Source organism: Schistocerca americana, chromosome 7 (genome assembly GCF_021461395.2).
Source record: "Schistocerca americana isolate TAMUIC-IGC-003095 chromosome 7, iqSchAmer2.1, whole genome shotgun sequence".
In the NCBI taxonomy this organism is placed as follows: Eukaryota; Metazoa; Arthropoda; class Insecta; order Orthoptera; family Acrididae; genus Schistocerca; species Schistocerca americana.
This window is the reverse complement of record NC_060125.1, coordinates 206,753,622-206,776,865: the sequence shown is the minus strand read 5'-3', so window position 1 is coordinate 206,776,865 and position 23,244 is coordinate 206,753,622.

Sequence of the window (23,244 nt, the reverse complement as noted above, 5' to 3'; positions counted from 1 at the left end):
CCACCATACCTCTCCTGGGAGTATTTTTCAATGTGGTCACGGTTCCCCACTAGCTGCATACCATTCATTCTAGTTGACCGTCATTCTACCTGGGTGAACAAGAAATTGTTCACTGTTTCGGAAAACAGATCACTGATTTATGAAACAGGTTACTGGTTAAACAACATGAATGATGGTTGGTAGAGAGGAAAGAACGACGGTCGTAGGAAAATTATAGTGAATGGAGATTAATGAGCAGTGCAGACTGATGGTTAATGGAAAGAATAAAGGTCCGTAAAAGTACAACCAATTTTTCTGACACCGCAATTAATATCCTCAAAACTATAATAATTTCCACATAATTGTGTACTGTAATAAACTTCTTCTGTACTTGTTTCGAATATTTCTTCTGCTTTGTCATGAAATCTCATCTCACAGTATTAAAGTAAACACAATCTTTTGTGCCATGTTCAGTAAGAATGTAAACACCAGAAGTTCCTGAACTTTTTAAGCAGTAATACATACATTTCCATGCAATACACATGTTGAGGACGCCCATGAAGGATTTCGCTATCTGCTTCAAAACAGAGAGAACCCCACAGCAGCAAGTTACCACCACAGGTCTCAGCTGCCTTGGTAAGGCGCAGTCCTACTGACAGATGTTGCGTGAAGCAAACAAAGTAAGAGGAATGACGAGGAAACAAAAATACACGTCACATAAAATTCATTATAAAAATGTATACAATATATACAGTATATTTACATGCAATTTATTTACATCTCATTTTTCGTATATGATGAAATTATGATGGATCACTGAATTTCCGTTGAAAAAGTATACAAATATTTACATAAAAATAGTTTACTTACAATGAATTTTAGTTCAATATAATTACGTGCATTCGTGAACCTTCATCTGGAAGATGGTATTCACCGCAATTTAAATCTGGAATTCACATCATTTTCATTTTTGAAGAATCTACAATAATGACACGCCCTGCTAAACCTGCAGGACAGGACAGGTAGTTTAAATTGTGAAAAGGGGCAAAACTAAGCGGCTGTCAGTTACACTCGAACATACAACTTTTTTATTTGACCAAACACTACAAGAGTCAACAAATTTAAAAACAAAAAAGCATTAAGTTTAGCAAGTTAATAACCGGCTGAATACGCCATACAATCTCATGCCTTAAGGGCAAGACCACTTTAATTTAAAATCGGCTGAAAGCCAATAACTTAAGACTCAAGCCAAAATCAGAACTTTTAAACGGCAAAAGCCGAAGGCCGAAACAATGTGACACCTTAAGAGCAAAAGAACTTTAGTTTAAAAATCGGCTGAAGGCCCATCACTTAAGACTGCTCCACGCCAACCGACTAACTGCCAGGCTCGGAAACGATGAAAAGAGCTAATATAAGTCGGCCGATGAGAAGATCAACTGAACGACCAACCAGCAGTCGTCCCTCTCCAATCTCCCTCCGTCGGACAGTCCGTGTGTGTCGCGAGCGGTCGGCGAGCACTGGCTGTCCGTGTCTCACCGGCGCTCCGTCCCAACTTCACTGCTTCCGCGTCCCGACTGCACTGCTGGTCCGCCTCCAACTGACTTCCAGACACACGATGACCCACAAACACTATAGGTCGCTCCAGAGATGGTACGACAGTGCACTTACCGATACGCACTGTTGCTGCCGCTGATGGGCAAGTAAGGCAGGAAGTTAGTGATGCCAGTAAATGGAATAACAAAACTAGGCGGGAGTACCGTAATAGAGGATGACAAACAATAAATGGGAAAAACGTGAGCCATGCACGGCTCAAATAAAAGAAATTATGATTTATCACTGAGTTTCCAGTACAGCTTACAGTTATACTTCTTTCAGGTATTCACTTTATTAATAACAAAATCAGTCATTATTTTAAATTCAGTAATGGACCCTAGCCAACAACTGATGCATTGTTTTCTACTACCTAGTTTCAATTACTTTTAAGCTTTACCCAGCTACACACTGGCAGTTACGTTGAAGATCATCATCCAGAGGACACACTAAAATAAGATTCTCTTAGGATTTTTGGTAGGACAAGGAATAAGAAAAGAAATATTCTTATAGCAAATCTTTATTGAAACTGGTTTTCGTGTGTCATTAGGATGGTGATCTTGCGAAGTAACCGAAAGAAGCTACTCAGCTGACCTTGGGAATTTGTGGAAACTAGGTAGTCATAAGCACTGCACGGTCTGCACCTATAGAAAAGTCTGACATATTTATGTGAAAAGACAAAGATATTGACATCTCAACTGTGTAAACGTGCGTGACTGCATACGCACACACACCCACCCACCCACCCACCCGCCCACCCACCCACACACACGCACGCACACACACACACACACACACACACACACACACACACACATACACACACACACACACACACACACACACACGCAAAAACACACTCACACACATGAAAAAACACACTCACACATACATACACATCTGTATTTCATACATCAATTTCTACATTCTTCGCACAAATTATCTCTCTCCATTTATTTTGCGTGTTGCAAGACGCCAATATTCGATATGTATTACAGAATTTCAGTACCATATACACACCAATATAGGTAGGAAACAGTGTATGTAGTACTTCCAACTGTCTAGTTTCAACTGCTCATCAAGGTCATCAGACTACCCACTTCCGACTACTTTACATGATCGCCACGGAAAAAACAAACGGAAATAAGTTTCAATATTTTGTACAAGTATATTTGTTTTCTAATATATCATCCTATCACAGGCCCTAAGAAAATCTTATTTTCGTGTATCTTATTGATGGTTTGTTGCAATGCAGCTGATAGTGGGTGGTAGTTTAAAGTAGGCAGTAGAGGGCACTGCAATGCCTCTTTCATGTTACAAATTCAGTTGTTTCATCTGATTTACATGGCTTTGTGAAAGGCTTCGACTAAGTGTAGTGTATTAAAGTCTTGTTGCCAGAATACGATGTGAGTGATATACAGAGCGGGTACAGCTCTTACTTCCTGCACTCTGACTGAAAGTAAGTGTTGACAAGTACGAACCAGTGACTGGGGCATAAAACGTGCAGTTGATGGGTCTACGTTAGTGTGCCTGTCACTTGCGAGATTTCCCAGATGATATCGGTGAGCGGAGTGTCCCGTCATGAAAAACAGTATAGGAAATGCAGCGTGTTTTTTTAAAATGAAATTCGTATCTGGAATCAATGAACAAAATGAACCTTGTCCTAGAACAAAATTATGGTTCAAATGGCTTGAGTACTATGGGACTTAACTTCTACGGTCATTAGTCCCCTCGAACATAGAACTACTTAAACCTAAATAACCTAAGGACATCACACACATCTATGCCCGAGGCAGGATTCGAACCAGCGACTGGAGCGCCTAGAACCGCTCGGCCACCCCTGCCGGCAATCTTGAACAGATAAATGTAATTTTCTCATAATAAAATTTACGTATAGAGTGTTTTGATATGTCTATTTTTTTCCATCGGACTGCAACATGTTATATAAAGAAACATTTTATTATTGAAGTTTCATTCCAATGAGATTTTATTCTTGTTTCTAACGCCAGTACAATAGACATGAAAGCTGCAATAGCTGAAGAATTGAATCGCTCACACGAAATTTATCTGACGACAACAGTTATCAAAAGCAAAGTGTAGAAATGCATTTCAGAGCCATCAGCTGTACGAATATACGTTTAGTTTAATCTCTACCAGTTACGGCTAAATCAGACACAGAAGAAACATGTGTAGTACACACACACATAAGATGCACATTTATGAGGAACAGTCAATTAAAAAGTGTTACAAAGCTGTATACTGATCAGTCACGAATACGTTATCTTCAAACCAGCACCGATCTTATATCCATAAAATTGCTCCATGAACTCAGATGAACTAAAATAATATTGTCTGATACAAGTACAATACTGTATAAAAGTAATCCTTAGTTGCTACAACTAATTATTTAAATACCAAAGAAGCATATGTTACAAGCTGAATGTAAAAGACAGTATTGTCAAAGATTATGGAAAACTACTACAATCTGCAATTCAAAGAATGTAGGTCATACGTTCTAGTCAAGGTTGGCACACATTAATACCTTTGAGAACAAAGATGGTGCCCAAAACATCAATGTATTTTTAGAAGCGAATAGTAACATCACATCTAATTATAAATATCGCACGGAAACAAGATTACAGGTTGTGTTCCGACTCGCGTTATGTGAATAATATCTGTGAAGCATAGACTATAGAGTTGCCAAATGACAGTAAAACAGCGTAACGACATGTATTAAAAGCCAAAGTAAAAAGAAAATCATCCGTACCAACGAAATCTTCCGATCATTTAAACACGTGATATTAATACACTATTGAAATGTGACGTCAAGATCATATAATTTTTTCATAGAGTCATTATAAAATCACTACGTATCGATGTATAAAATCATATATAAAGATTTACGTTTACGTGATTTGTGCAGTTAGTCACCACAAGACATGCCATCAATATTATTCATATTTTCATTTGATGTGAACTAATTATGAACAAAACAGCGGTAAAACGAAGCCATTATTTCACAGGTTAGAAAAGAAGCGGCAGACTGAAACAACAGTTTACTGTGCTGCCGAGAGATATTTTTCAAGGAGGTCGAAGTCAGAGACATACCACCATTCGGAAGCAACTTCAGTCGTTGGACTGAGTTTCTCGCTCGACGTGGGGCATTACAAACGCCTTTTCAAAACTAATGGGATAACCTATCTAAAGTGTTTCCGTTGCTACAAGAAACAGAAGATTGCTCAAGTGATGAGTTACACTCCCTTAAAAATGTCGTTCCTGTATATCCATAACCCGCAAGAAACAGTGCCTAAAAGTCTGCAGTCACAGATGACATCTCTCGTCTTGTTCAGCGGGTCACATTCTATGAGGATGGATGACCTACATGTGCTGATGACCAAGCTTAAACCAAACTCTTCGGAGACAATAGCTCCTGAATTCCAGCTGTGTTTCAAATAATCGAATATAATATCCAGAATTGTTATGTTGTTATATTGTAGAGCTGGTCCAAAGTATCTAAGAGTCACTTTTTAGATCGTTCATATATCTACTGATAACATCTTGAGCTGCAGATCACAACAGCTGCGTTAATTTATTGCAAAGTTTAGCTGTTACATGCTAGGGGCTATCGCAAGTACTCTGAAATTGATAGCATTGGCCTTAGTTTATTCATTCGATGATAATTTTTGAGCTGTAAGACTCAACAGTTCATATATTCGTCTCCAGGATGTTCAGTTACGATAACACGTGTTTATTGTATGTGGTATTTTTCTGCCTTTGCTTGTTCAGTGGCTCCTAGTAAGCAATTTTAGTCCACGGCGCATGAATAGATGGCTAGCTCTCCCCAAACACGATATAATCAAGAAATGTTTATAAGCGGACTGATATCTCGACATTCAGCATGACGTACCCCCGTGATCCTGTTATCCTGCGGTTTTAGATCCCGCGGAAGTAATGCTTCTTGAGCCGAGGAGACCCTATATTTTCCGAATGTAAATTTCAACCTTCCACATGCAATCTGGCGCGCACTGAACCGAATAAGATATAGAACATGATGAAATTCCGAGACTCTCCGCGCTGGAAAACCAGGATATTCATCTTTGATATCTGTTTTTGTTTATTTTGCATGTTTTCTGTATAGTTTCGTGTGTATTTACTGAACTGCATAGACTGTGTATTGCTCTCCCCCTAATAACTTTAAACCATAAACAGTAACACCACTTTCTGCATCTAAATAATTAAGTGATCGGAAAATGTTTCCCTCATGCTAATAGGTATGCAGTAGACTTCGCGGAATCGCACTTCCTTTTTTCGATGTTTTTTGCGTTATTTATTTTTTTGAATGGCCTCATCACGATTTCCTCCTCTATCCTACTCCATCTCAGAGTAGGGCGTACGCTCCATGCCTTTAATCAGTTTTTCTGTATATTACAATCCTGTTTCACCCTAAAAACGTTTTACCACTGCAGCTCTCCCTCATACCGTAAGAGTACGGTATTGATGATATCTCAACATGTGCCCTTTCTCCTTCCCTTTCCTCTTGTTAATGTTGTACACATGTTCCTTTCCTAGTTCATTCTAAGGAGTACATTTCAATTGGTTACCTGATCAGTCGACATTATTTTTAGAGTCTTACATGAGCATCTCATTTCACTCTTCGGCTTTCCTCTACATACTCATTTCTGTATCATGTTTTACTGCATACTGAAACGTCCCCTTAAAAAAATTATACATGACTGTGCTTAAACTGACACACAGCCAGTGATTTTCATACAGAGCGCTACGTGGCGGTGGCGTTACCAATATAAAAACCTAAACAGCCTACTTACAATACGTAAATTCATAGAAATAATTTTCTCAGATGAGGTCTTATGCTTGAAACTCGTAGACAAGTCTCGACGGTATATAGCCTGTGAGCTATGCAAGTTTATATCTTATAACATCCTTGCGCCATTTTTCATGTGTAATTATGCTTCTGGCCCTTCACTTCAGGGCGTACGTGGTATGCAATATTCCTATTTGTCGGTTATCTCCTTTCTGCTACTGGCCATCTGCTGCCGTATATTCCCATTAGTCATTCTTCCGGCTTTTCTGACACCTTCAACCTGGTCAGAATGGTAATTCCTATAGCTGACATTGTGCTGTTGACCTTTTCTCACTAACTTGTGTATGGGAAGCTCGGTGTGTAGCAAATTCGTGGCGTATCCTTCGTAATCTACACTCCTGGAAATGGAAAAAAGAACACATTGACACCGGTGTGTCAGACTCACCATACTTGCTCCTGACACTGCGAGAGGGCTGTACAAGCAATGATCACACGCACGGCACAGCGGACACACCAGGAACCGCGGTGTTGGCCGTCGAATGGCGCTAGCTGCGCAGTATTTGTGCACCGCCGCCGTCAGTGTCAGCCAGTTTGCCGTGGCATACGGAGCTCCATCGCAGTCTTTAACACTGGTAGGATGCCGCGACAGCGTGGACGTGAACCGTATGTGCAGTTGACGGACTTTGAGCGAGGGCGTATAGTGGGCATGCGGGAGGCCGGGTGGACGTACCGCCGAATTGCTCAACACGTGGGGCCTGAGGTCTCCACAGTACATCGATGTTGTCGCCAGTGGTCGGCGGAAGGTGCACGTGCCCGTCGACCTGCGACCGGACCGCAGCGACGCACGGATGCACGCCAAGACCATAGGATCCTACGCAGTGCCGTAGGGGACCGCACCGCCACTTCTCAGCAAATTAGGGACACTATTGCTCCAGGGCTATCGGCGAGGACCATTCGCAACCGTCTTCATGAAGCTGGGCTACGGTCCCGCACACCGTTGGGCCGTCTTCCGCTCACGCCCCAACATCGTGCAGCCCGCCTCCAGTGGTGTCGCGACAGGCGTGAATGGAGGGACGAATGGAGACGTGTCGTCTTCAGCGATGAGAGTCGCTTCTGCCTTGGTGCCAATGATGGTCGTATGCGTGTTTGGCGCCGTGCAGGTGAGCGCCACAATCAGGACTGCATACGACCGAGGCACACAGGGCCAACACCCGGCATCATGGTGTGGGGAGCGATCTCCTACACTGGCCGTACACCACTGGTGATCGTCGAGGGGACACTGAATAGTGCACGGTACATCCAAACCGTCATCGAACCCATCGTTCTACCATTCCTAGACCAGCAAGGGAACTTGCTGTTCCAACAGGACAATGCACGTCCGCATGTATCCCGTGCCACCCAACGTGCTCTAGAAGGTGTAAGTCAACTACCCTGGCCAGCAAGATCTCCGGATCTGTCCCCCATTGAGCATGTTTAGGACTGGATGAAGCGTCGTCTTACGCGGTCTGCACGTCCAGCACGAACGTTGGTCCAACTGAGGCGCCAGGTGGAAATGGCATGGCAAGCCGTTCCACAGGACTACATCCAGCATCTCTACGATCGTCTCCATGGGAGAATAGCAGCCTGCATTGCTGCGAAAGGTGGATATACACTGTACTAGTGCCGACATTGTGCATGCTCTGTGGCCTGTGTCTATGTGCCTGTGGTTCTGTCAGTGTGATCATGTGATGTATCTGACCCCAGGAATGTGTCAATAAAGTTTCCCCTTCCTGGGACAATGAATTCACAGTGTTCTTATTTCAATTTCCAGGAGTGTATTATAGGCGAGGCCTTACGTTGATAAGTGGGAACGTCTGTTTTCGACTGCGCCTGTGTTCTGTTATAGACAACTACACAAACAAATAAACCGAGTTGAAAAGCTACATTTATTAGAACGCTCAAATGGAATGTAGAACTGTGGTATACACTGATGAGCTAAAATAGTCTGACCACCAGCATAATGCCTTGTTTGTCCATCTTTGAAATGAAGTACACCACTGATTTTGAGCATCGAGGACCCTAGAGTTTGTTGGTAGGTTTGTGGAGGCATGTGGCATTAGATGTCTCCGCACATGTTATATAATTCGCATAAATACCGCGCCGCCGATATTCGTATTCACATTGGCGCGCTGCCGGGTTCCAGATGGATCCATAGAATTTACATGAGGCGAATTTTGTCGCCGACACATCGAGAGTTCACAATAATGCTCCTCAGACCGTTGTAGTACGGCTCTGGCTCCGTGACACAATTATACTAGTGAAACATGACATCGCTGTCGGGGTAGACATCAACTACGAAGGTGTGCTGGTGGTTCGCAGACGTCAGCGTGTCTTTGATTACTATCACAGGTCCCATTAAAGCGCAGGAAAATGTCTTCTATAGCATAATACTGCTCCCTCCAGTCGGCGTCCGTGGTGCGCTGCACATTTCGAATCGACGTTCACCTCGATGACGACGATTGTGGAGGCGACCACAGATCTAGATAATTTGTTTATATTTACTCGTCAAGTTCCGTGGGACCAAATTGAGGAGCAGTTCTCCAAGGTCATGGAATGTGTCAGTACATGAAATTACTACACAAACGTAATAACAGATAAAAATAAATGTTCATGAACCTTAACAAAGTAACTCCATAAGTTTAAGTAAACGCTATGAGCAACACAATAAAAATCAGCTTAATTTTTCAGGAACTCCTCGACAGAATAGAAGGAGTGACCCATGAGGAAACTGTTCAGTTTCGATTTGGAAACGGGTGGATTACTGTTAAGATTTTTGAATTCGAGTGGCAGCTTATTGAAAATGGATGCAGCTGTATACCGCATACCTTTTTGCACAAGAGTTAAGGAAGTTCGATCCAAATGCTGGTTTGATTTCTGCCGAGTATTAACCGAGTGAAAGCTGCTTATTCTTGGGAATAAACTAATATTGGTAACAAGAAACGACAATAAGGAATATAAGTATTGAGAAGCCAATGTGAAAATACCCAGACTAGTGAACAGAGGTCGACAAGAGGTTCATGAACTAACACCACTTATTGCCCGAAACAGCCGTTTCTGACCCAAAAATATCCTTTTAGAATGGGAAGAGTTACCCCGAAATATAATACCATACGACAATAGGGAATGAAATTAAGCAAAGTAGACTAATTTTCGAGTTGACTATCACTCACTTCTGATACCGATCGAATAGTAAAAATGGCAGTATTAAGTCTTTGAACAAGATCCTGAATATGGGCTTTCCAAGACAGCTTACTATCTATCTGAACACCTAGAAATTTGAACTATTCAGTTTCACCAATCATATGCCCATTCTGTGAAATTAAAACGTCAGGTTTTGTTGAATAATGTGTTAGAAACTGTAAAAACTGAGTCTTACTGTGATTTAGCGTTGGTTTATTTTCTACAAGGCATGAACTGAGGTCATGTACTGTACTATTTGAAACCGAGCCAATGTTGAACACAACATCCTTTACCACCAAGCTAGTGTCATCAGCAAATAGAAATATTTTAGTTATCCATAATACTAGAGGGCAGATCATTTATATAAATAAGGAACAGGAGTGGCCCCAACACTGATCCCTGGGGCACCCCCACTTGACAGTACCCCACTCAGACCCCACATTACAGCCGTTATCAACATTGTGAATAATGACCTTTTGCTGCCTGTTGCTAAAGTAAGAGGTGAACCAATTGTGAGCTACTCCCCATATTCTGTAATGGTCCAACTTCTGGAGCAATATTTTGTGATCAACACAATCAGATGCCTTAGTTAAATAAAAAAATATACCGAAAGTTTGAAACCTTTTGTTTAACCCATCCAGTACCTCACAGAGAAAAGAGAATATAACATTTTTAACTGTTAAACGATTTCTAAAGCCGAACTGTACATTTGATAGCAAATCGTGTGATATAAAATGATCAATTATCCTTACATAAATAGCTGTTTCAATAACTTTTGCCAACACTGATTACATAGAAATTAAAATTATCTCAATTATCCCTTTCTCTCTTTTTATAAAGCGGTTGAATGGCTCTGAGCACTATGGGACTCAACGACTAAGGTCATTAGTCTCCTAGAAATTAGGACTAGTTAAACGTAACTAACTTAAGGACATCACACACATCCATGCCCGAGGCAGGATTCCAACCTGCGACCGTAGCGGTCTCGCGGTTCCAGACCGCAGCGCCTAGAACCACACGGCCACTCCGGCCGGCGCGGCTTTACTACTGAGTATTTTAATCTCTCAGGAAACTGACCATTCCTAAAGGAAAAATTACAAATATGGCCAAATAAAGGGTTAGCATATGCAGCACAGTACTTTAATATTCTGCTAGACACTCCATCATAACCATGAGAGTCCGTAGTCTTCAGTGATTTAATTATTGACTCGATCTCCTTCTTGTTTGTATCACAGAGGAGTATTTCAGACATCAATCTCGGAAAGGCATTTGCCAGGAAAGTTATATGATTTCCTGTAGAAACTAAATTTTTGTCTAACTCACCAGCAATGCTCAGAAAATGATTGTTAAGTATTGTACATATTACTGATTTGTCAGTAACAGAAATATTTTTGCTGCGAACTGACTTTATATCGTCGGCCTTGTGCTGCCGGCCAGACACTTCCTTCACAACTGACCACATGTTTGCCATTTTATCCTGTGAATTAGCTATTCTATTTGCATACCACATACTCTTGGCCTTCCTGATAATATTTTTAAGCACCTTACAATACTGTTAGTAATGGGCTACTGTGGCTTGATTGTGACAACGTCTAACATTTTGACATAATTACCGCTTTGTTCTACAATGTGCAGCAAAAATGTGACTCACCACTAGATCCGACTTGTTTCCGTTGATCGAAAGTTTATTCCCAATGGTGCCGTGCCCGCTGCAATCGTGACTGACTATGTAGCTGGGTCAATGTGTGCACACGCAGGGGTAGTCTGCTGCGGAGCTCCATGTTCAACAACGTGCGATTAACAGTGTGCTGTGAAACATTTTTCATGCACCAGCATTGTGCTCATTTGGCAGAGCTGCCACAGATCACCATCTATCCTAGTTTACGGAGCAGACAGGGCTCTGAACCCCACATCAGTAAAGTTGGCGCAGTGGCTAAAACACTGGACTCTCATTAGTATGGATGACGGTTCAAATTCTCGCCTGGCCATCCAGATTTAGGTTTCTCGTGATTTCCGTAATTCGCTCCGGGCATGGAGTATGATTACTTTGAAAGGGCGCCGCAGATTTCCTTCCCCATTCTTGATGAAATCCAAGCTTGTGCTCCGTCTCGACCAGATGTTGAACCCAATCTTCCTTCCTTTCTTCCGAACCCAACGTTCCGTAGAGATTCGTGGACGTCCAATCATGTAGCACCCACTAGTAATTTCACTGTCCTTCTACGTCTTTTCGTACATGCTCACGACAGTATCAAGTGAACATTCGACCAGCTACGCCGTTTTCAGGATACTCGTTCACACACTCTGCGTAATAATAATCTGCCCCTTGTCAGAGTCGTTTATGTCAATGGATTTCCCCATCTGATGCCCATATATTCTCTAGGATGATCCCTCGCCCCTGTCTGGTCCGCTTACATACTTTCGTTGTCGTGTCACGTGCCCGCAACGCCACCAGGAGGCTTCCAACGTCGCGGTGGGCATACTCATAATGGATCTCGAAAATTTCTCGGGTATTCAGCAAGGTGGCGCGTCAATTCGGCAACCGGACTTCTGATGGATGCCGACTTCATACAATCTTCATTCCTTTCCTTCAGCCTCCGTCTTGGTGCTTGGTGAGGGAAGCGCGGCGCCAAGCGACACATAATGGACCGCAGAACTTCCGCGGCCACGGCCGCGTGCAGAACTCAGCCGCCGTGGTGACAATGCGTATTCTTTTTCAAGTGTCCTGACGGGTGCGGATTTCCTTGTAGACGGTCGTTGTGTTTTAATCACACTCAAGGCTGGATCCTGGGCCTTGCTTGACTGGAAACCGCTATTAATTAGCTCGTCATGCAGCCGGATTTCCACAGCCTCTTTGAGGATACAGTCCCAGAAGGTCTTCGGTTGCTTTAATACCTTTGTGACATCGTAGTTCATTTCATGTCCATGTGACATGCAGTGCTATGGTACGGCGGACTTGATCGGCTGTGCGTGGTCTGTGTGGCGTTTATGTTCACTGCATCTCTCCTATACCGTCCGGATGATCTGGCCTACACAAATTTTCCCGCACTGCCAAGGAATGCTGGACACTCCCGATTTCCAGAGTCCTTAGTCGTTCTTCACTGATCAGTCCCCCACCACCCAGCGCGGCGCTTCCGCCACCACCGTCCGCGTACCGCAGGGAAGAGCCAAGACGGAGGCTGCGGGAGAGGAGAAGTGGTTATATAAAGTCGGCATCCGTCAGAGATAAATGAGACTCCAGGAACGCCTGAAGATGTCAAGAAGTCGGCTTGGCGAAATATCGCGCCTGTTGGACGACGCAACCCGGCTGAATACGCGAGAAATTTTCAAGATTTCCGTACGCCGGAAAAACCTCAGATGGCACAGTGCTCACAATGTTTCGGCTTGTCACTTCCTGGGACATACATTTTCCAGTAACTAAGCCCAAGACCTGAGATACATACAAGTCTGATAGTTCGTCTTATAAGTGCTTCCCTACCCAGTTATCCTCCAAGATGACTTTCTGTAAGTAAGTGATACCGTTCAATGATTACTGCTTCAAACAGTAGCTCACTGACTTGGTAGTGTGGTCAGTAACTGTGAACTCGCAGTGAACCAACTATGTAAGACCGGTGGAGCTGGTTATATAATTGTGCGTGTGAGAACACTCAATTCGGGCCATTGGCTATCGCCGCACACGTTGACATCATGCTTGCTCTTTGGCTCTCAGGTGTAACGTGATGTCATCCGGTGCTCGACTGGCTACTGCGGAAGGCGTGACAAAGTAGATCAGCTGCGGTGCCCTCTTGAGGTGGCTGACGCTGTCAGCCTTGCCGAAAAGTCTCGCCTCCTCCGATGCAACCGCAGAGGGGTGTCGACCGGCGGTTGCCGGAAGACGTAAGAGTTTCATTAATGTGCCTGACCTGCCCACTGGAAAACTCTTCAAAACAAAACTAAATTTAAGTGATATTAATGGCGGACTTGCGATAAGTTTATTCAAAGTATTGTAGTAACACAGTCTACATCACAATATAATTTAATTTCGGTGATTGTATTCAGCCAGTATGGACCATCTTCAGATCTAAAAAGTAGTCGTAGCAACTGCTGCAATTATAAGTCAACAAAAATATATGAGAATTTCAGAATCAAATTTTAAAAGTCAGAGTTTGATCTAATTTCGAAATATCATTGGACTTGCATTCACAAATACAGCTGTTCGAAATCCCAGCTGGTCTACTAAATTTAGCTTTTCCGTGATGTCCTTAAAGTGCTCTTGTCAAATACCGGGATGTATCCTTTGAAATTGGCAGTGGCCAGTTCCTTCCCTATCCTTACGCAATCCGGGCTATACGAGGTCGTGCTCCGTCTCTAATGACCGCGCTGCCTAAGTGCATTAAACTCTAATCTTTCTTTCTATTTCCTAATCGCTTGTTGTTCTTTACAGTGTGGTGATTTATATTGGGATGGTGTGTCATTGGAACATATTACGGCATTTTAATTTTATAGTATCCGTAAATTTTCCTAGTTACCTCGGTCGGAAGTTAGGGTAGCTCATTACTTTGGTTCCCCCTTACAACATCCTTCTCACACTGCGCTGGTGTTCGTTTCTAGTCCTTTTGACGCTGATGGATCATTAGACTCTACATTCGCTCAAATTTCCATTACTTATGGCCACTGATTGACTTATATTCTCACAAGCTGCGCATCTTGGTGTTACTCACAGATAAAAAAATGACTGGGAGTATATTAATTCCAATTTTGTTTCAGTGGATCTCTCTATTATGTCGATCTCTTGGATGTTACCCCCGTTCTCTATTCAAATTCTCCCTCCTCGCTCCTCCTCCTCCTCCTCCTCCTCTTTTACCCCGCCGAAGTCTGCCCCATCCTCGCAACTGCACCTACCGTAGATGTCTTCCCCCCAACCCTCTCCGCTCTCTCTGCTTACCTTCTCCTCCTTTCTACCGCTGTTTGTCTCCTCATAGTTCCTTACTCGGGCTACCTCCTTCCCTCTCTCCCTGCCCATCTCGTCCTCTTATTGATATACTGTCCGTTTCCTGCTCCCCATCTTTGTCCATCTCCTACTCGGTAGCCGGCCGCTGTGGCCGAGCGGTTATAGGCGCTTCAGTCCGGAACCGAGCTGCAGCTGCGGTCATAGCTTCGAATACTGCTTTGTGCATGGATGTGTGTGATATCCTTAGGTTAGTTAGGTTTAAATAGTTCCAAGTCTAGGGGACTGATGACCTCAGATGTTAAGTCCCATAGTTCATAGAGCCATTTGAACCATTTCCTCCTCTCAATCTTTCTCTTACTATTGCTTCTCCACGATACCACACCACACCCCAATACGAGCTGGTGGTTCTTAGCTATGTAGTATTTCTTTCCAGAGCGTAACTAAAGTGTGTACCAAATTTATTTAAAATCACTCAGGTTTAGGATATGGTGTATATACTTGGCTTTGCACGTATGTTCGTGTCAGATATATTTCACTCGCATTAACATATTTCATATGTACATATATTTCACGTGTATCTAGCGAATTTTCCCTGCAGTTTCATATTCAGGCAGCTCAATGTTTATCACGTCGTATCTGTTCAAATGTGTGTGAATTCCTAAGGGATCAAACTGCTGAGGTCATCGGTCCCTACCCTTACACACTACTTAAACTTATGCTAAGAACAACACACACACCCATGCCAGAGGGAGGACTCGAACCTCCGGCGGGAGATGCCGCGCAAACCGTGGCATGGATCCTCACACCGCATGGTCACTGCTCGCTGCACTTCGTATCTCCAGAGCTATGAGTTATACAGTTATATTTTGCAGACACATACAGTCGTATATTGCTACCGTCTTAGAAAATGTGTTGTCATTAAAGTTAGTAGAGTAGAAGTAATAAGTGAAAACGTCGTACAAGATGCGGCAGTTTTTCAAACATCTCAGAGCTAGGACATTATGTCTCTACAATGATATAATATTCATGGTACATTCAGTGGTATGCATGAATATTGTCTACAAAATGTCACGAGTAAAGTTATTGGTAAAGAAATGATAAATTAAAACGTGTTGCTTCACGCGGCATTTTCACTGCGCGAGCAGCGAAAATGTAGTAAACGATATTTTTTTCCTTTCAATGTTTTGTGGGTGATGTCAGTAGAAGAGGTTCGTAAGGATTTGAAATTGTGTGTGCAGTTTGTTGGAAATCTCAAATATTGGATGAGTGAAGTATGTGTATTCGCGCATCTTGGGCTACACTTCTTTTTTACTCCCACATCCTTTGATAAGGAGGTATATGTAAGGAAGCCTATGTGTTAATTCAAAATATGTTATCTCCATTCCAAATTTAATCAATACCTCTAGCCATTTCAGCATGGAGAAGCAACAACATACTACTACACAACACCCCCCCCCCCCCCCCCCCCACCGCCAAACTTTCGCACTGATAATATACTAGCGAACCTGGCAATGCTTCGCATTGCCAAATATGTGTGGCAACTGGACACGTGCTCTAAAATTCTTCATACCCCACTCCGCCAATTACGTCCACTCCCCTCTTTCTGTCCATCTAGTCTGCGCCACTACCTTTCCCTGTGCGTCATTACCATCTCCACCTTCTCCTCCGTGTGCTTGGCACCACATCTATGTTTCCTTTTGTCGTTAGACAAAAAGTTGGAGCAGAAACAAAGTAAGAATATAGTAACTCCTCAAGTAGCATAAGCTGATATTCAAGAACCTAATAACAATTATGCAGCCTAGATACTTGCAGAGAAAGTCTACTGATTGTTGCTAACCTCGGAGAGGGTGTCATTTAATTTTAACCATCGCCATAGCAAATAAAGTTACGCAGTTAATTTAGAGTTGCTCGCAGGTACATGTGTACAGTTTCGGTATAATCTGAGATCTCTGCCTCACACTACCTTAGCACGTCGCTAGAAAAAAAGAAAATGGCAAAGCACATCCGTGAAGTGGAGATATATTCTGCCCTAGCGATGTGTGTTACGAATGCAAACATGAACCTGCAAACAAACAAAATGTTAATTATGTATTGTTATTTTACTCGGCATGGTAATTAAAACTTTATGATTAGCAGTTAGGGCCGTGTTACATGAATAGCAATTACCAAAGTGTCGTAGTCCCTAGAAACCTATTTAAAGCGAGATTTAAGGCACAACTGGGAATTCAGAAGAATACTACTTCTAGGCGTCGTCGCTGAAACGAAACAACTTTTGTTTGTAGGGCACCAGAGTCCCTTTAATACACTTATTAATGCAGTACATAGAATTCCTTTCTGCCTAAACGTGATCAAACCTTCACTGTCTATATTAATGGCATACATTCCTCGAGAAACAATTTCTCGTGTGGTACACAACGTGGCCTCATTCATAATAAAGTTTCAGAGTATCCTATTAAACTCGGTGAAGTCGTGACGAAGTTTGCAGTAGGTCATCTTTTAAAATGGCCGCCAGGTGGTACAAAGTGATTAGTTTTAATGGTGATTTGGTTCAAATGGCTCTGAGCACTATGCGACTTAACTTCTGAGGTCATAAGTCGCGTAGAACTTAGAACTAATTAAACCTAACTAATCTAAGGACATCACACACATCCGTGCCCGAGGCAGGATTCGAACCTGCAATCGGAGCGGTCGCTCGGTTCCAGACTGTAGCGCCTAGAACCGCACGGCCACTCCGGTCGGCAATGGTGATTTGTTGTGAGTGGTAACATGTAGTCAGAAAGTATATAATAAAATAATTTTTGACTCCAAACAGCATTAACAATCACAAAAACAGAAATATTAATTTTGAGATTGTGAAACACAAACTAAATACATAGAAGTCTTTGTGTAGCTGTCACAGTATTGGGTAAAGGTATTCGCGTATTCACCTCTCTACCATTAAATATATCAGCACTAATAGGAGAAACGTGATCGACTACATGTATTTCATAGCATTTTTTATAGCCCCAGAACGTCATTCGAGTTTCAGTTATTTTATCGGAATTGACAGGGTCGGAGTTTCATCGATTTAAAAATTCAGTAATTTGACGGTAAAATGTAAAGTAACAACTGGAATATGCAACAAACACAACAGCTTCATAACTACGTCCGAGGACTACATCTACAGCTACTTGACTACCCTGCAATTCACACTTAAGAGAATGGCCGAGGGTTCATCGACGCAGTTTCACATTAGTTCTCTACTGTTCAGCTCTCTAACTCCTGTGTTTTCTCTTATTTTGTTACTGTCATCATTTTTCCCCTTGCAGGTGAGTGTCTGAAATATTTTCTCATTTCCCTGCAACGAAAAGGCCCTCCGTTTAATTATTACGATCTCAACTCGCGTATCATATTCGTGCATCTGCTTCCCCTACTTCACAATAATGCGAAACGAGCTGCCCTCCCTTGAACTTCCCCTATATCGTCCGTCACTCCACTCTAGGTCAGACACGCGCAGTGCAGGCAGTCTCTTCGGGAGACCTGTTGCATCTTCTAAGCGCTCTGCCGATGAAACACAATATTTATGTGATCGTTCCGCTTAAAGTTGCTCGTATTAGTAATTGCTTGGTGCTTAGTTGAACTAACAAACTTGAACATTGTTCGGTTTATCAGGTTAGCGAAATTTAACGGATTCATTTTGGTACTCGTGTGGATGGCCCCTCACATTTTACTATTTAGGACCTATTGTCAGAAGATGACTGGACGAAAACTTGCAGAAAAAAGCAACATTTCACTGAACAGAACGTCGTACCGAGTTTTGATTCGCAATACGCATCGGGGCGCACTTTCAGAGCTCATCGCCAGCTGCAGGCGCGAAAGAGCAAACCATCTGCACCGAGTTATTTCGTCTAATTTGTTCTCACCTGCAGACAGACAAGTCAGTGAACAAATTTCCAAAGCAGCATGCTATCGTTTCAGCTTACGTGGCTTCCCTGTCACTTGTAATGTGGCAAAAAAGCTTGGAGTAGTTTCTGTTTAGTCTTTTTAAGTGTTGTATGTTTTGTAAAGTCGTCTTTCTGAACTCCCACGTTTACAACAGGATGGGTCAATAATTATTGCAAAACAGTTATGAAGCAAGTTTATTACATTATAAAGGGTTGAACGTTGTTTTTTGAATTACAGGAGGAAGCAACCTACAATTAGGGGGATTGGATATTGTAAGATGAGGTAGTAAATGCAGAACAATAAAATCTTGCAGAAGGAAGAGAAGAGGATAGCAGTATAAGCTACATGTCATGGACAAACTGGCAATGGTAATAAGTACAAAATTTATTATAAGGTTGCATTATCAGCAGAAGATACGTGTAATGTAAAGGAGTATCAATCGAGTCAAAGTAATGGCGTCAATGAAAAATACTTTGAAAGTGACATCTCAGTGTTTCAAAACTGTTAGGGTCCGATTGGCTGGCAACTTTGGATCCAAACTTTGTCAATACCAAAACCGTTTCCGTTCGGTAGCGAATTTCTTTACATCTGATCAGGAGAACTCTTTCAGTATATCATATTCATTTATATAATCATTCTTTGAACTTACTCGAAGTATTCTTTGTTTGTCATCTTTTTTAATATCTGCATACCTATTACAAATAATATTGTTCATAGTTTTTCACCAGGTTCTGGTGTTAGTCTGCTACTCTAGGACAGCATCGCATTTTAGTGTGCTACAGCTCAAACGCGACTAAATTTTTGCTAGTGATTTTTCTTTGATGGGTGATAGACAGTGGTCTAAGGAACGCTTATATGTCTATGTTTCATATCCTAATACTAGAAACATCCTCAGCGACTGTAACTTAGTTAGTACTGTCAGTTGCGAGGATGGCTCCAGCCTTATGAAATGAAATATTAGAGACAGAAAAATGTCTTAGACCACGGACTCATTCTTCTAACACTAAAACCAAGTACGTCGTAAATAGCGCCCGTTGAAACTCACATTGTATGATGTGTTTCTTCTCGTGGTAGAAGCGTCTAGCAGATCTCTTTCCTCAGGTATTCTTTCTAGTAGTTTTTTATTTACTAAATAATCTGTCCACATACTTTTAACTAGCTCTGTAACGTCATGAACATTGGTTCATTGTTGGGCTTTATACAACCCGCAATACCTTCAAATACCACGTGCGAGGTTTTCATCGCTAAGCGTAAACTAATAGATCTTCGGTATAAACGATCGGCATTTTTTGTAGGAAATTTAATGTAGTAAAAATTTGTACTGGGATGTGATTTCGCTGGGGGCCACGGTTTTCGAGCTGTTCAAGGAAAACGTGTAACACGTAACCTTGAAACGCGATTTAACGAGCGAGCGGATATAAAAATCTCGCACTGGGTTTCTGAAGGCACTGCGTGTTGAATAAAGCCCATCAATCAACCGATGCGACGTATACCAGTACGAAATTTGACTATATTAAATTTCCTACCAAAGGTTCTTGTCATTTTTTCTGTAAATCTAAGTTTGTGTGTAACGACGAAGAGAATACGAAAGTTTCACACATGGTTTCTTAAGGTGTTGAGGGGTTTCGTAAACCCGTAGGTAGAGATACCTGAATCAACCTGTATAATATTACCAACATCCACACACCAGAATTTCCCATAGCTGACCTTTCTTGATCAATGTTCCAGAGTCGTACTTTCAGTACCTTCGGTCACAATTAAATCTCAAGTCGTGATACATTATGAGCTACATTGTTGAAGAAATCTATGTTTGTGTGTTATCAAAAATTTGTACAGGGTGGTCCATTGATCGTGACCGGGCCAAATATCTCACGAAATAAGAGTCAAACGAAAAAACTACAAAGAACGAACTTGTCTAGCTTGAAGGGGGAAACCAGATTACGCAATGGTTGGCCCGCTAGGTGGAGCTGCCATAGGTCAAACGGATGTCAACAGCTTTTTTAATAATAGGAACCCCCATGTTTATCACATATTCGTGTAGTACGTAAAGAAATATGAATGTTTTAGTTGGACCACTTTTTTCACTTTGTGATACATGGCGCTTTAAAAGTCACAAACAAATGCCTCACAATTTTAGACGAACAGTTGGTAACAGGTAGGTCTCTTAAATTAAAATACAGAACGTAGGTACGTTTGAACATTTTATTTCGGTTGTTCCAATGTGGTACATTTATCTTTGTGAACTTATCATTTCTGAGAACGTATGCTGTAACAGCGTGATTACCTGTAAATACCACATTAATGCAATAAATGCTCAAAATGATATCCGTCAACCTGAATGCATTTGTCAATACGTGTAACGACATTCCTCTCAACAGCGAGTAGTTCGCCTTCCGTAATGCTCGCACATGCATTGAAAATGCGCTGACGCATGTTGTCAGCCGTTGTCGGTGGATCACGATAGCAAATATCCTTCAACTTTCCCCACAGAAAGAAATCCGGAGACGTAATATCCGGTAAACGTGCGGGCCATGGTATGGTACTTCGATGACCAATCCACCTGTCATGAAATATGTTATTCGATACCGCTTCAACCGCATGCGAGCTATGTACCGGACATCCATCATGTTGAAAGTACATCGCCATTCTGTCATGCAGTGAAACATCTTGCAGTATAGGTAGAACATTACGTAGGAAATCAGCATGCATTGCACCATTTAGATTGCCATCGATAAAATGGGGGCCAATTATCCTTCCTCTATACATTAAACCGTCAAGTTCGCTGATGTTCCACTTGTCGCAGACATCGTGGATTTCCCGTTGCCCAATAGCGCATGTTATGCCGGTTTACGTTACCCCTGCTGGTGAATGACGCTTCGTCGCTAAATAGAACGCATGCAAACAATCTGTCATCGTCCCGTAAATTCTCTTGTGCCCAGAGGCAGAACTGTACACGACGTTCAAAGTCGTCCGGACACTTGGATGATGTCGTCCAGGATACCGAGCAGCATACATAGCACACGCCCGTTGTGCATTTTGAGCACAATAGCCATACATCAACACGATAGCTACCTTTTCCGGAATTGGTAAACCGTCCATTTTAACACGTGTAATGTATCACGAAGCAAATACCGTCCGCTATGGCGGAATGTTACGTGATACCACGTAGTTATACGTTTGTGACTATTACAGCGCCATCTATCAGAAAGCGAAAAAAGTGCTGCAACTAAAACATTCATATTTCTTTACGTACTACACGAATATGTAATAAAAATGGGGGTCCCTATTTTAAAAAACGCAGTTGATATCCGTTTGACCAATGGCAGCGCCATCTAGCGGGACAACCATAGCGCCATCTGGTTTCCCCCTTCAAGCTAGAGGAGTTTCGTTCTTTGTAGTTTTTTCGATTGATGCTTATTTCGTGAGATATTTGGCCCAGTCACTGTCAATGGACCGCCCTGTATATTCCTTGCATCAGCTAAACTACTGGCCATTAAAATTGCTCCACCAAGAAGAAATGCAGATGATAAAAGGTATTCATTGGACAAATATATTATACTAGAACTGACATGTAATTACATTTTCACGCAATTTGGGTGCATAGATCCTGAGAAATCAGTACCCAGAACAACGACCTGGCCGTAACAACGGCGTTGATACGCCTTGGCATTGAGTCAAACAGAGCTTGCATGTCTTGTACAGGTACAGCTGCCCATGCAACTTCAACACGATACCACAATTCATCAAGAGTAGTGACTGGCGTATTGTGACGAGCCAGTTGCTGGGCCACCACTGACCAGACGTTTTCATTTGGTGAGAGAACTGAAGAATGTGCTGGCCAAGGCAGCAGTCAAACATTTCCTGTATCGAAAAAGGCCTGTACAGGACCTGCAACATGCGGTCGTGCATTATCCTGCTGAAATGTAGGGATTCGCAAGGATCGAATGAAGGGTAGAGCCACGGGTCATAACACATCTGAAATGTAACGTCCACTGTTCATTCAAAGTGCTGTCACTGCGAACAAGAGGTTCAAATGGTTCAAATGGCTCTGAGCACTATGGGACTTAACATCTCGGGTCATCAGTCCCCTAGAACTTAGAACTAGTTAAACCTAACTAACCTAAAGACATCACACACATCCATGCCCGAGGCAGGATTCGAACCTGCGACCGTAGCGGTCGCGCAGTACCAGACTGAGGCACCTAGAACCGCTCGGCCACCAGCGGCCGGCGCGAACAGGAGGTGACCGAGACGTGTAACCAATGGCACCCCATACCATCACGCCGGGTCATACGCCAGTATGACGATGACGAATGCACGCTTCCAAAGTGCGTCACCGCGATGTCGCCAAACAAAGATGCGACCATCATGATGACGTAAACAGAACCAGGATTCATTCGGAAAAATGACGTTTTGCTATTCGTGCACCCAGGTTCGTCGTTGAGTGCACCATCGCAGGTGCTCCTGTCTGTGATGCAGCGTCAAGAGTAACCGCAGCCATGGTATCCGAGCTGATATTCCATGCTGCTGCAAACGTCGTCGAAATGTTCGTGCGGATGGTTGTTGTCTTGCAAACGTTCCCATCCGGTGACTCAGGGATCGAGCCGTGGCTGCACGATCCGTTACAGCCATGCGGATAAGATGCCTGTCACCTCGACTGCTAGTGATACGAGGCCGTTGGGATCCAGCACAGCGTTCCGTATTACCCTCCTGAACCCACCGATTCCATATTCTGCTAACAGTCATTGGATCTCGACCAACGCGAGCAGCAATGTCACGATAC